The sequence below is a fragment of the Oncorhynchus kisutch genome, unplaced genomic scaffold (genome assembly GCF_002021735.2).
Source record: "Oncorhynchus kisutch isolate 150728-3 unplaced genomic scaffold, Okis_V2 scaffold955, whole genome shotgun sequence".
In the NCBI taxonomy this organism is placed as follows: Eukaryota; Metazoa; Chordata; class Actinopteri; order Salmoniformes; family Salmonidae; genus Oncorhynchus; species Oncorhynchus kisutch.
In genome coordinates, this window is record NW_022262900.1 from 101,059 (window position 1) to 115,095 (window position 14,037).

General features: G+C 44.0%; 9 non-coding genes across 9 annotated transcripts; all 9 read right to left on the minus strand.

Annotated features, from left to right (window-relative positions):
* Positions 1-3,558: 3,558 nt before the first annotated feature.
* trnaf-gaa (transfer RNA phenylalanine (anticodon GAA)) lies at positions 3,559-3,631 on the minus strand. Its single transcript has one exon. It is a non-coding gene; the product is annotated as a tRNA-Phe (tRNA).
* A 601-nt stretch (positions 3,632-4,232) lies between these two features.
* Positions 4,233-4,305, minus strand: trnaf-gaa (transfer RNA phenylalanine (anticodon GAA)). The gene has a single exon. It is a non-coding gene; the product is annotated as a tRNA-Phe (tRNA).
* Positions 4,306-4,387: 82 nt separating this feature from the next.
* On the minus strand, positions 4,388-4,461 carry trnai-aau (transfer RNA isoleucine (anticodon AAU)). The gene has a single exon. It is a non-coding gene; the product is annotated as a tRNA-Ile (tRNA).
* Positions 4,462-6,014: 1,553 nt separating this feature from the next.
* Positions 6,015-6,087, minus strand: trnaf-gaa (transfer RNA phenylalanine (anticodon GAA)). The gene has a single exon. It is a non-coding gene; the product is annotated as a tRNA-Phe (tRNA).
* A 1,035-nt stretch (positions 6,088-7,122) lies between these two features.
* Positions 7,123-7,195, minus strand: trnaf-gaa (transfer RNA phenylalanine (anticodon GAA)). The gene has a single exon. It is a non-coding gene; the product is annotated as a tRNA-Phe (tRNA).
* A 2,382-nt stretch (positions 7,196-9,577) lies between these two features.
* On the minus strand, positions 9,578-9,650 carry trnaf-gaa (transfer RNA phenylalanine (anticodon GAA)). Its single transcript has one exon. It is a non-coding gene; the product is annotated as a tRNA-Phe (tRNA).
* A 601-nt stretch (positions 9,651-10,251) lies between these two features.
* Positions 10,252-10,324, minus strand: trnaf-gaa (transfer RNA phenylalanine (anticodon GAA)). The gene has a single exon. It is a non-coding gene; the product is annotated as a tRNA-Phe (tRNA).
* Positions 10,325-12,465: 2,141 nt separating this feature from the next.
* trnaf-gaa (transfer RNA phenylalanine (anticodon GAA)) lies at positions 12,466-12,538 on the minus strand. The gene has a single exon. It is a non-coding gene; the product is annotated as a tRNA-Phe (tRNA).
* An 82-nt stretch (positions 12,539-12,620) lies between these two features.
* trnai-aau (transfer RNA isoleucine (anticodon AAU)) lies at positions 12,621-12,694 on the minus strand. Its single transcript has one exon. It is a non-coding gene; the product is annotated as a tRNA-Ile (tRNA).
* Positions 12,695-14,037: the final 1,343 nt, after the last annotated feature.

A 14,037-nucleotide genomic window follows, 5' to 3' on the forward strand; every position in this document is an offset into this window, starting at 1 on the left:
GGTTATTAACCCTAAAATATGTTAAAAATGCCAAATACATTTCAGATATAAGCCTATATATTAACAATACATTAATTAAATACCTCGGCTTTTTTGACGAGGGCTGTTCTGAAGAAGCTCTGAAACCAGGGGCTGATGTCTTTGTTCAACCTGTATTACAGCATCTGCAGGTTCGGTAGATGGTGAGCCTGAAAAAAAAAAAAAAAAAAAAACAGCATTAGGCCTTGTTTTAACATATTCCGGCATAAAAAAAAAATATATAAATATTAAAATAATAATATATATAAATAATAATATATAATTGATTCATACCTTGTCCTTGGAACGACGTCTCGTGAATATCGGCCAAGTAGAATTGTTCGGGTGAAGCGGAACTGTGGATCTGAGCACTAATTATCCTTTGGTGTTTAGAAATATGGGGGACAACGTTGTCCTGGCCAAGGGGAGTTGACCTGCCGTTTAAAGTCTCTGTTCGCTGCTTTTGTGTAAATACATCCTGGGAGTAGGGCAGAATTGTCTCGTAGTCATATGCTTCGCAGAAACCGTTCAGGCTCCATAGGGCCTCGTTTAACCTTCTAGGCTTTAGGTCCTCTGTAAACATATAAAATAACTTTTAATATAAGATGCCCACACTTTTTGTTTTTAAGGTATAAATATTTTTATGTATGGAATTCTTGGAGCTTACTTACGTTTACAATTCAGGGTAGGCGTTTGTTTGTCTGCACTTTGTTCCGGAGCCCCATTGGATGGTTCGAGCTCAGTTATACCTCGGAGTATCTGCGTGAATGCTTCAGAATCTATAAAACATTCGACAATATTAAAGCTATAATCACTTTAGCTAATATTGCCTTGTTATACGGTAAGCATACTGATCCTAATGATTGTTTAATATTTCTATAACATCCCACGCTTTTCAAACAATTCCCCACAACAACCAAATCTAATAAAGATTTATTTCAAGAACTCACCTTGCGATAGATCCATTAGACTGTTTTCCCCGATTATCTTTTTTAACGCTTCAGTCCGATAACGATTCTTGGAGTTTCTGGAGGTGCTGTTTGCATCGGAACTAAAACGCGGCTAACATTGCCCCTGGTTTCTAGCGCTTTTGTACCCTACGACCTAGAGAAAAACCCCTGAATGATTTTTACATAGCATTTGGGGTTTGTCGTTTTTTTTTCGGGCTATACCCCCGCCCATGGTATATTTGACACATTTCAAACACATGGTATTGGGTGTGTCTAAACATTAGGATCCTTTTGGATCTTCTAAAATCTCCGGGGTGCTAGCACCTAGATGCAGGGGGTGGGTTGGTCTCGACATCGCTGGGATGAATGACTTTTTAGCCCACCTAAAAAATAGTTTTATGAAAGGCCTTTAAGATTAGGAGTCGTAAGACACAATATTATTGTTGGGGGGTAGGCATCTGTTTTGCAGGCTAGTGTAAACCTTGGTTTCAAACGACCCACCAGGCATAGAGAGAGAGAGAGAGAGAGAGAGAGAGAGAGAGAGAGAGAGAGAGAGCGAGAGAGAGCCTTGAGCGCAGATGCAAGGGTATTTTTTTAACAAACAACCCGCCCCCCCCTTTTTCTGTTTTTGAAACACACACACACACACACACACACACACACACACACACACAGCCACTACAGAAAACTCCCTCACGCACATACGCGCGCACATGGCTTTTTCCGCAAGTTTTTTCTCAGGGACAGACTGCGCTAAGAGTGAACAAACGCGAGAGTTCATAACGTGGTGAGATTCTGATTTTAAAACCATTTATTTCATTCAAAATATTTAGTACATACATTTTATATCCTTACATTCTTAAGGTATTTTACGATGCCTTTCTTACAGATCCTGGGAGCTTATGCAACCAACCGCCATTGTCCGTGTCGAGTTCGCCCTCAAAAGGCAAGGCTCTCTTGCTAGGTCCATCAACACTTGGTAAGTTTTCACTCCAGGGGTAGATCCTCCGTCGGGCCTTTTGGTCTTGACTCTGTCTCAAGGAAAGCCTCGCCCAGCGCTTTAACTGTTCCCCATTTTGGAAGAGAATGTCCAGCTTATTCATAAGTGTTATGAAAATTGGATAATCCACCCATTTAAAACTAAACACAGGAATAAAAAAGTTTACATGTTTGCGTGCTCTGGAAGCTACAGGAGAATTGACAGACTTTGTAGCATTAGACTTATCATAAAGGTCACAGGCTAAAATTGTCACTTTGTTGTCAGGGCTATAGTCCATTGAAGCCATTCTTAGAGCCTTGAGATCACTGCGGCCGCAGACCTGTTCTTCCAACGCATATCCTGGCACATTTGTACCACTCAGGACCTGTTCAATTTTACAAAGAGCCAGCCTGATGTTTAGCCATTCTCTCATCCCCAGAGCCGGGGGAAAACTCCCAGGTTTTGCAGGATAAAGGGGTTTGGGTCCACGGTCTGTGAATATCTTTACCGTAGAATCCTCCGGGTGGAATATGTAAGACATGTGGCCCTCACTCGTACCCAAAAATCCTTTAAAACATTCTGGAGCTTCACACAGAACTTCTTCAAGGCTTTGGTCACTGGGTTCATGACAAGCCGAGCATAACATCCCTAAAATTGGCATAGGTGTCATTTTTGTTTAATATTCAGGGGGGTTATCATGTACAGTCTTAAACAGGTATTGTTCAGGCGCTTTATAAGGGGCCTTAACCAACCCAAACCGTGAGAAACAGTAACAGGTTGACCTGACACATGGTCACTTACTCAACCCCACCAACCCCCCTGGGCATGCACCCTTCTACATGACATAGGGTCATAAATCATTACATAGGGTCATAAATCAGGCTTGGGTCATCAATCATTAAAGGCCTGTCAAATGGACCCTTACTCCCACCATAGCCCCCACCTAACCAGGCTTGCCTGACCAGAAGACATGCACACGTCATCACTACATAGGGTTCACATAGAGTTCACATAGGTTCACATAGGGTCATCAATCAAAATTTTGACACGTGACATCTACTTTAATCTCTCTGACAGTCAAAAAGTACATCATAGCCAGTACGGGGATCGAACCCATGACCTTGGCGTTATTAGCACCACGCTCTAACCAACTGAGCTAAACGGGAACTATCAATTGGGCGCAATTGTTGAGATGCACCGAGCCTCTGCAAGTGCTGGCGAGTAAACTAACAAGTCAACCAACAGCATATCCTGACAAGACTGGACCCTCTTGGTTGCTTCTTGTGGAATTTCCAAACGGCTGGGGAATTAGCTCAAATACTTTGCATTCGTGAGGTAGTGGGATCGATGCCCGCATGCTCCAAAATCACATTGTTTTATGGATCCAAGAAAGCTCCAGTTCACACTTCATGCAGCCTTGTCCTACGACAACCTACTGTCATGTAACAATGACAAGCAACTTTCCTGTAACACTGATGTCAAAATGTCAGATGAAAAAGCAAGACATTACTTACTTTCAGAGGAGCAGCGTAGCACACGCCATTGAGGCCCACCAACAAAGCTGTGGATAGTTTCCTTGAAGCCAGAGCAGAAAGAAAGAACAAATACAAATGCCGAAACCCGGGATCAAACCAGGGACCTTTAGATCTTCAGTCTAACGCTCTCCCAACTGAGCTATTTCGGCAATTAACTAAATAAAATTCTGTGGCACCCTTGACAATTCACATGCATGTGACTCACAATTTTGACAGTCAAAAAGTACATCATAGCCAGTACGGGGATCGAACCCATGACCTTGGCGTTATTAGCACCACGCTCTAACCAACTGAGCTAAACGGGAACTATCAATTGGGCGCAATTGTTGAGATGCACCGAGCCTCTGCAAGTGCTGGCGAGTAAACTAACAAGTCAACCAACAGCATATCCTGACAAGACTGGACCCTCTTGGTTGCTTCTTGTGGAATTTCCAAACGGCTGGGGAATTAGCTCAAATACTTTGCATTCGTGAGGTAGTGGGATCGATGCCCGCATGCTCCAAAATCACATTGTTTTATGGATCCAAGAAAGCTCCAGTTCACACTTCATGCAGCCTTGTCCTACGACAACCTACTGTCATGTAACAATGACAAGCAACTTTCCTGTAACACTGATGTCAAAATGTCAGATGAAAAAGCAAGACATTACTTACTTTCAGAGGAGCAGCGTAGCACACGCCATTGAGGACCACAAACAAAGCTGTGGATAGTTTCCTTGAAGCCAGAGCAGAAAGAAAGAACAAATACAAATGCCGAAACCCGGGATTGAACCAGGGACCTTTAGATCTTCAGTCTAACGCTCTCCCAACTGAGCTATTTCGGCAATTCACTAAATTCAATTCTGTGGCAACCTTGACAATTCACATGCATGTGACTCACAATTTTGACAGTCAAAAAGTACCTCATAGCCAGTACGGGGATCGAACTCATGACCTTGGCATTATTAGCACCACGCTCTAACCAACTGAGCTAACCGGCCGCTAGCTATTGGACGCAATTGTTGAGATGCACCGAGCCTCTGCAAGTGCTGGAGCGTAAACTAACAAGTCAACCAACAGCATAGCCTGACAAGACTGGACAAGACTTGGTTGCTTCTTGCGGAATTTCCAAACGGCTGGGGAATTAGCTCAAATACTTTGCATGCGTGAGGTAGTGGGATCGATGCCCGCATGCTCCAAAATCACATTGTTTTATGGATCCAAGAAAACTCCAGTTCACACTTCATGCAGCCTTGTCTTACGACAACCTACTGTCATGTAAACAATGACAAGAAACTGTCATTTAACAATGACAAGCAACTCTCATGTAATACTGATGTCACAATGTCAGATGAGAAAGAAGACATTACTTACTTTCAGAGAGCAGCGTATCACACACTCTAACCAACTGAGCTAACCAGCCGCTGGCTACAGAGCACAATTGTTGAGATGCACCGAGCCTCTGCAAGTGCTGGAGCGCAAACTAACAAGTCCAACAACAGCATATACTGACAAGACTGGACACTCTTAGTTGCTCCTTGTGGCAATTCCAAACAGCTGGGGAATTTGATCAATTGGTATTGTGTTTGCTTAGCATGCTATAGGTATTGGGATCGATGCCCGCATTCCCCAAAAACAATTTTTTTTGTGGATCCAAGAAAGCTCCAGTTCACACTTCATGCAGCCTTGTCCTACGACAACCTACTGTCATGTAACAATGACAAGCAACTTTCCTGTAACACTGATGTCAAAATGTCAGATGAAAAAGCAAGACATTACTTACTTTCAGAGGAGCAGCGTAGCACACGCCATTGAGGCCCACCAACAAAGCTGTGGATAGTTTCCTTGAAGCCAGAGCAGAAAGAAAGAACAAATACAAATGCCGAAACCCGGGATGAAACCAGGGACCTTTAGATCTTCAGTCTAACGCTCTCCCAACTGAGCTATTTCGGCAATTAACTAAATAAAATTCTGTGGCACCCTTGACAATTCACATGCATGTGACTCACAATTTTGACAGTCAAAAAGTACATCATAGCCAGTACGGGGATCGAACCCATGACCTTGGCGTTATTAGCACCACGCTCTAACCAACTGAGCTAAACGGGAACTATCAATTGGGCGCAATTGTTGAGATGCACCGAGCCTCTGCAAGTGCTGGCGAGTAAACTAACAAGTCAACCAACAGCATATCCTGACAAGACTGGACCCTCTTGGTTGCTTCTTGTGGAATTTCCAAACGGCTGGGGAATTAGCTCAAATACTTTGCATTCGTGAGGTAGTGGGATCGATGCCCGCATGCTCCAAAATCACATTGTTTTATGGATCCAAGAAAGCTCCAGTTCACACTTCATGCAGCCTTGTCCTACGACAACCTACTGTCATGTAACAATGACAAGCAACTTTCCTGTAACACTGATGTCAAAATGTCAGATGAAAAAGCAAGACATTACTTACTTTCAGAGGAGCAGCGTAGCACACGCCATTGAGGCCCACAAACAAAGCTGTGGATAGTTTCCTTGAAGCCAGAGCAGAAAGAAAGAACAAATACAAATGCCGAAACCCGGGATTGAACCAGGGACCTTTAGATCTTCAGTCTAACGCTCTCCCAACTGAGCTATTTCGGCAATTCACTCAATTCAATTCTGTGGCAACCTTGACAATTCACATGCATGTGACTCACAATTTTGACAGTCAAAAAGTACATCATAGCCAGTACGGGGATCGAACTCATGACCTTGGCGTTATTAGCACCACGCTCTAACCAACTGAGCTAACCGTCCGCTAGCTATTGGACGCAATTGTTGAGATGCACCGAGCCTCTGCAAGTGCTGGAGCGTAAACTAACAAGTCAACCAACAGCATAGCCTGACAAGACTGGACAAGACTTGGTTGCTTCTTGCGGAATTTCCAAACGGCTGGGGAATTAGCTCAAATACTTTGCATGTGTGAGGTAGTGGGATCGATGCCCGCATGCTCCAAAATCACATTGTTTTATGGATCCAAGAAAACTCCAGTTCACACTTCATGCAGCCTTGTCTTACGACAACCTACTGTCATGTAAACAATGACAAGAAACTGTCATTTAACAATGACAAGCAACTCTCATGTAATACTGATGTCACAATGTCAGATGAGAAAGAAGACATTACTTACTTTCAGAGAGCAGCGTATCACACACTCTAACCAACTGAGCTAACCAGCCGCTGGCTACAGAGCACAATTGTTGAGATGCACCGAGCCTCTGCAAGTGCTGGAGCGCAAAATAACAAGTCCACCAACAGCATATACTGACAAGACTGGACACTCTTAGTTGCTCCTTGTGGCAATTCCAAACAGCTGGGGAATTTGATCAATTGGTATTGTGTTTGCTTAGCATGCTATAGGTATTGGGATCGATGCCCGCATTCCCCAAAAACAATTTTTTTTGTGGATCCAAGAAAGCTCCAGTTCACACTTCATGCAGCCTTGTCCTACGACAACCTACTGTCATGTAACAATGACAAGCAACTTTCCTGTAACACTGATGTCAAAATGTCAGATGAAAAAGCAAGACATTACTTACTTTCAGAGGAGCAGCGTAGCACACGCCATTGAGGCCCACCAACAAAGCTGTGGATAGTTTCCTTGAAGCCAGAGCAGAAAGAAAGAACAAATACAAATGCCGAAACCCGGGATCAAACCAGGGACCTTTAGATCTTCAGTCTAACGCTCTCCCAACTGAGCTATTTCGGCAATTAACTAAATAAAATTCTGTGGCACCCTTGACAATTCACATGCATGTGACTCACAATTTTGACAGTCAAAAAGTACATCATAGCCAGTACGGGGATCGAACCCATGACCTTGGCGTTATTAGCACCACGCTCTAACCAACTGAGCTAAACGGGAACTATGAATTGGGCGCAATTGTTGAGATGCACCGAGCCTCTGCAAGTGCTGGCGAGTAAACTAACAAGTCAACCAACAGCATATCCTGACAAGACTGGACCCTCTTGGTTGCTTCTTGTGGAATTTCCAAACGGCTGGGGAATTAGCTCAAATACTTTGCATTCGTGAGGTAGTGGGATCGATGCCCGCATGCTCCAAAATCACATTGTTTTATGGATCCAAGAAAGCTCCAGTTCACACTTCATGCAGCCTTGTCCTACGACAACCTACTGTCATGTAACAATGACAAGCAACTTTCCTGTAACACTGATGTCAAAATGTCAGATGAAAAAGCAAGACATTACTTACTTTCAGAGGAGCAGCGTAGCACACGCCATTGAGGCCCACCAACAAAGCTGTGGATAGTTTCCTTGAAGCCAGAGCAGAAAGAAAGAACAAATACAAATGCCGAAACCCGGGATCAAACCAGGGACCTTTAAATCTTCAGTCTAACGCTCTCCCAACTGAGCTATTTCGGCAATTAACTAAATAAAATTCTGTGGCACCCTTGACAATTCACATGCATGTGACTCACAATTTTGACAGTCAAAAAGTACATCATAGCCAGTACGGGGATCGAACCCATGACCTTGGCGTTATTAGCACCACGCTCTAACCAACTGAGCTAAACGGGAACTATAAATTGGGCGCAATTGTTGAGATGCACCGAGCCTCTGCAAGTGCTGGCGAGTAAACTAACAAGTCAACCAACAGCATATCCTGACAAGACTGGACCCTCTTGGTTGCTTCTTGTGGAATTTCCAAACGGCTGGGGAATTAGCTCAAATACTTTGCATTCGTGAGGTAGTGGGATCGATGCCCGCATGCTCCAAAATCACATTGTTTTATGGATCCAAGAAAGCTCCAGTTCACACTTCATGCAGCCTTGTCTTACGACAACCTACTGTCATGTAAACAATGACAAGAAACTGTCATTTAACAATGACAAGCAACTCTCATGTAATACTGATGTCACAATGTCAGATGAGAAAGAAGACATTACTTACTTTCAGAGAGCAGCGTATCACACACTCTAACCAACTGAGCTAACCAGCCGCTGGCTACAGAGCACAATTGTTGAGATGCACCGAGCCTCTGCAAGTGCTGGAGCGCAAAATAACAAGTCCACCAACAGCATATACTGACAAGACTGGACACTCTTAGTTGCTCCTTGTGGCAATTCCAAACAGCTGGGGAATTTGATCAATTGGTATTGTGTTTGCTTAGCATGCTATAGGTATTGGGATCGATGCCCGCATTCCCCAAAAACAATTTTTTTTGTGGATCCAAGAAAGCTCCAGTTCACACTTCATGCAGCCTTGTCCTACGACAACCTACTGTCATGTAACAATGACAAGCAACTTTCCTGTAACACTGATGTCAAAATGTCAGATGAAAAAGCAAGACATTACTTACTTTCAGAGGAGCAGCGTAGCACACGCCATTGAGGCCCACCAACAAAGCTGTGGATAGTTTCCTTGAAGCCAGAGCAGAAAGAAAGAACAAATACAAATGCCGAAACCCGGGACCAAACCAGGGACGTTTAGATCTTCAGTCTAACGCTCTCCCAACTGAGCTATTTCGGCAATTAACTAAATAAAATTCTGTGGCACCCTTGACAATTCACATGCATGTGACTCACAATTTTGACAGTCAAAAAGTACATCATAGCCAGTACGGGGATCGAACCCATGACCTTGGCGTTATTAGCACCACGCTCTAACCAACTGAGCTAAACGGGAACTATGAATTGGGCGCAATTGTTGAGATGCACCGAGCCTCTGCAAGTGCTGGCGAGTAAACTGACAAGTCAACCAACAGCATATCCTGACAAGACTGGACCCTCTTGGTTGCTTCTTGTGGAATTTCCAAACGGCTGGGGAATTAGCTCAAATACTTTGCATTCGTGAGGTAGTGGGATCGATGCCCGCATGCTCCAAAATCACATTGTTTTATGGATCCAAGAAAGCTCCAGTTCACACTTCATGCAGCCTTGTCCTACGACAACCTACTGTCATGTAACAATGACAAGCAACTTTCCTGTAACACTGATGTCAAAATGTCAGATGAAAAAGCAAGACATTACTTACTTTCAGAGGAGCAGCGTAGCACACGCCATTGAGGCCCACCAACAAAGCTGTGGATAGTTTCCTTGAAGCCAGAGCAGAAAGAAAGAACAAATACAAATGCCGAAACCCGGGATCAAACCAGGGACCTTTAGATCTTCAGTCTAACGCTCTCCCAACTGAGCTATTTCGGCAATTAACTAAATAAAATTCTGTGGCACCCTTGACAATTCACATGCATGTGACTCACAATTTTGACAGTCAAAAAGTACATCATAGCCAGTACGGGGATCGAACCCATGACCTTGGCGTTATTAGCACCACGCTCTAACCAACTGAGCTAAACGGGAACTATAAATTGGGCGCAATTGTTGAGATGCACCGAGCCTCTGCAAGTGCTGGCGAGTAAACTAACAAGTCAACCAACAGCATATCCTGACAAGACTGGACCCTCTTGGTTGCTTCTTGTGGAATTTCCAAACGGCTGGGGAATTAGCTCAAATACTTTGCATTCGTGAGGTAGTGGGATCGATGCCCGCATGCTCCAAAATCACATTGTTTTATGGATCCAAGAAAGCTCCAGTTCACACTTCATGCAGCCTTGTCCTACGACAACCTACTGTCATGTAACAATGACAAGCAACTTTCCTGTAACACTGATGTCAAAATGTCAGATGAAAAAGCAAGACATTACTTACTTTCAGAGGAGCAGCGTAGCACACGCCATTGAGGCCCACAAACAAAGCTGTGGATAGTTTCCTTGAAGCCAGAGCAGAAAGAAAGAACAAATACAAATGCCGAAACCCGGGATTGAACCAGGGACCTTTAGATCTTCAGTCTAACGCTCTCCCAACTGAGCTATTTCGGCAATTCACTAAATTAAATTCTGTGGCAACCTTGACAATTCACATGCATGTGACTCACAATTTTGACAGTCAAAAAGTACATCATAGCCAGTACGGGGATCGAACTCATGACCTTGGCGTTATTAGCACCATGCTCTAACCAACTGAGCTAACCGTCCGCTAGCTATTGGACGCAATTGTTGAGATGCACCGAGCCTCTGCAAGTGCTGGAGCGTAAACTAACAAGTCAACCAACAGCATAGCCTGACAAGACTGGACAAGACTTGGTTGCTTCTTTCGGAATTTCCAAACGGCTGGGGAATTAGCTCAAATACTTTGCATGCGTGAGGTAGTGGGATCGATGCCCGCATGCTCCAAAATCACATTGTTTTATGGATCCAAGAAAACTCCAGTTCACACTTCATGCAGCCTTGTCTTACGACAACCTACTGTCATGTAAACAATGACAAGAAACTGTCATTTAACAATGACAAGCAACTCTCATGTAATACTGATGTCACAATGTCAGATGAGAAAGAAGACATTACTTACTTTCAGAGAGCAGCGTATCACACACTCTAACCAACTGAGCTAACCAGCCGCTGGCTACAGAGCACAATTGTTGAGATGCACCGAGCCTCTGCAAGTGCTGGAGCGCAAAATAACAAGTCCACCAACAGCATATACTGACAAGACTGGACACTCTTAGTTGCTCCTTGTGGCAATTCCAAACAGCTGGGGAATTTGATCAATTGGTATTGTGTTTGCTTAGCATGCTATAGGTATTGGGATCGATGCCCGCATTCCCCAAAAACAATTTTTTTGTGGATCCAAGAAAGCTCCAGTTCACACTTCATGCAGCCTTGTCCTACGACAACCTACTGTCATGTAACAATGACAAGCAACTTTCCTGTAACACTGATGTCAAAATGTCAGATGAAAAAGCAAGACATTACTTACTTTCAGAGGAGCAGCGTAGCACACGCCATTGAGGCCCACCAACAAAGCTGTGGATAGTTTCCTTGAAGCCAGAGCAGAAAGAAAGAACAAATACAAATGCCGAAACCCGGGATCAAACCAGGGACGTTTAGATCTTCAGTCTAACGCTCTCCCAACTGAGCTATTTCGGCAATTAACTAAATAAAATTATGTGGCACCCTTGACAATTCACATGCATGTGACTCACAATTTTGACAGTCAAAAAGTACATCATAGCCAGTACGGGGATCGAACCCATGACCTTGGCGTTATTAGCACCACGCTCTAACCAACTGAGCTAAACGGGAACTATCAATTGGGCGCAATTGTTGAGATGCACCGAGCCTCTGCAAGTGCTGGCGAGTAAACTAACAAGTCAACCAACAGCATATCCTGACAAGACTGGACCCTCTTGGTTGCTTCTTGTGGAATTTCCAAACGGCTGGGGAATTAGCTCAAATACTTTGCATTCGTGAGGTAGTGGGATCGATGCCCGCATGCTCCAAAATCACATTGTTTTATGGATCCAAGAAAGCTCCAGTTCACACTTCATGCAGCCTTGTCCTACGACAACCTACTGTCATGTAAACAATGACAAGAAACTGTCATTTAACAATGACAAGCAACTCTCATGTAATACTGATGTCACAATGTCAGATGAGAAAGAAGACATTACTTACTTTCAGAGAGCAGCGTATCACACACTCTAACCAACTGAGCTAACCAGCCGCTGGCTACAGAGCACAATTGTTGAGATGCACCGAGCCTCTGCAAGTGCTGGAGCGCAAAATAACAAGTCCACCAACAGCATATACTGACAAGACTGGACACTCTTAGTTGCTCCTTGTGGCAATTCCAAACAGCTGGGGAATTTGATCAATTGGTATTGTGTTTGCTTAGCATGCTATAGGTATTGGGATCGATGCCCGCATTCCCCAAAAACAATTTTTTTTGTGGATCCAAGAAAGCTCCAGTTCACACTTCATGCAGCCTTGTCCTACGACAACCTACTGTCATGTAACAATGACAAGCAACTTTCCTGTAACACTGATGTCAAAATGTCAGATGAAAAAGCAAGACATTACTTACTTTCAGAGGAGCAGCGTAGCACACGCCATTGAGGCCCACAAACAAAGCTGTGGATAGTTTCCTTGAAGCCAGAGCAGAAAGAAAGAACAAATACAAATGCCGAAACCCGGGATCGAACCAGGGACCTTCAGATCTTCAGTCTAACGCTCTCCCAACTGAGCTATTTCGGCAATTCACTAAATTAAATTCTGTGGCACCCTTGACAATTCACATGCATGTGACTCACAATTTTGACAGTCAAAAAGCACATCATAGCCAGTACGGGGATCGAACCCATGACCTTGGCGTTATTAGCACCACGCTCTAACCAACTGAGCTAACCGGCCACTAGCTATTGGATGCAATTGTTGAGATGCACCGAGCCTCTGCAAGTGCTGGAGCGTAAACTAACAAGTCAACCAACAGCATAGCCTGACAAGACTGGACCCTCTTGGTTGCTTCTTGCGGAATTTCCAAACGGCTGGGGAATTAGCTCAAATACTTTGCATGCGTGAGGTAGTGGGATCGATGCCCGCATGCTCCAAAATCACATTGTTTTATGGATCCAAGAAAACTCCAGTTCACACTTCATGCAGCCTTGTCTTACGACAACCTACTGTCATGTAAACAATGACAAGAAACTGTCATTTAACAATGACAAGCAACTCTCATGTAATACTGATGTCACAATGTCAGATGAGAAAGAAGACATTACTTAGTTTCAGAGAGCAGCGTATCACACACTCTAACCAACTGAGCTAACCAGCCGCTGGCTACAGAGCACAATTGTTGAGATGCACCGAGCCTCTGCAAGTGCTGGAGCCCAAACTAACAAGTCCACCAACAGCATAGACTGACAAGACTGGACACTCTTAGTTGCTCCTTGTGGCAATTCCAAACAGCTGGGGAATTTGATCAATTGGTATTGTGTTTGCTTAGCATGCTATAGGTATTGGGATCGATGCCCGCATTCCCCAAAAACACATTTTTTTGTGGATCCAAGAAAGCTCCAGTTCACACTTCATGCAGCCTTGTCCTACGACAGCCTACTGTCATGTAACAATGACAAGCAACTTTCCTGTAACACTGATGTCAAAATGTCAGATGAAAAAGCAAGACATTACTTACTTTCAGAGGAGCAGCGTAGCACACGCCATTGAGGCCCACAAACAAAGCTGTGGATAGTTTCCTTGAAGCCAGAGCAGAAAGAAAGAACAAATACAAATGCCGAAACCCGGGATCGAACCAGGGACCTTTAGATCTTCAGTCTAACGCTCTCCCAACTGAGCTATTCGGCAATTCACTAAATTAAATTCTGTGGCACCCTTGACAATTCACATGCATGTGACTCACAATTTTGACAGTCAAAAAGTACATCATAGCCAGTACGGGGATCGAACCCATGACCTTGGAATTATTAGCACCACGCTCTAACCAACTGAGCTAACCGGGAACTATCAATTGGGCGCAATTGTTGAGATGCACCGAGCCTCTGCAAGTGCTGGCGAGTAAACTAACAAGTCAACCAACAGCATAGCCTGACAAGACTGGACCCTCTTGGTTGCTACTTGTGGAATTTCCAAACGGCTGGGGAATTAGCTCAATGCTTTGCATTCGTGAGGTAGTTGGATCGATACCCGCATGCTCCAAAATCACATTGTTTTATGGATCCAAGAAAGCTCCAGTTCAC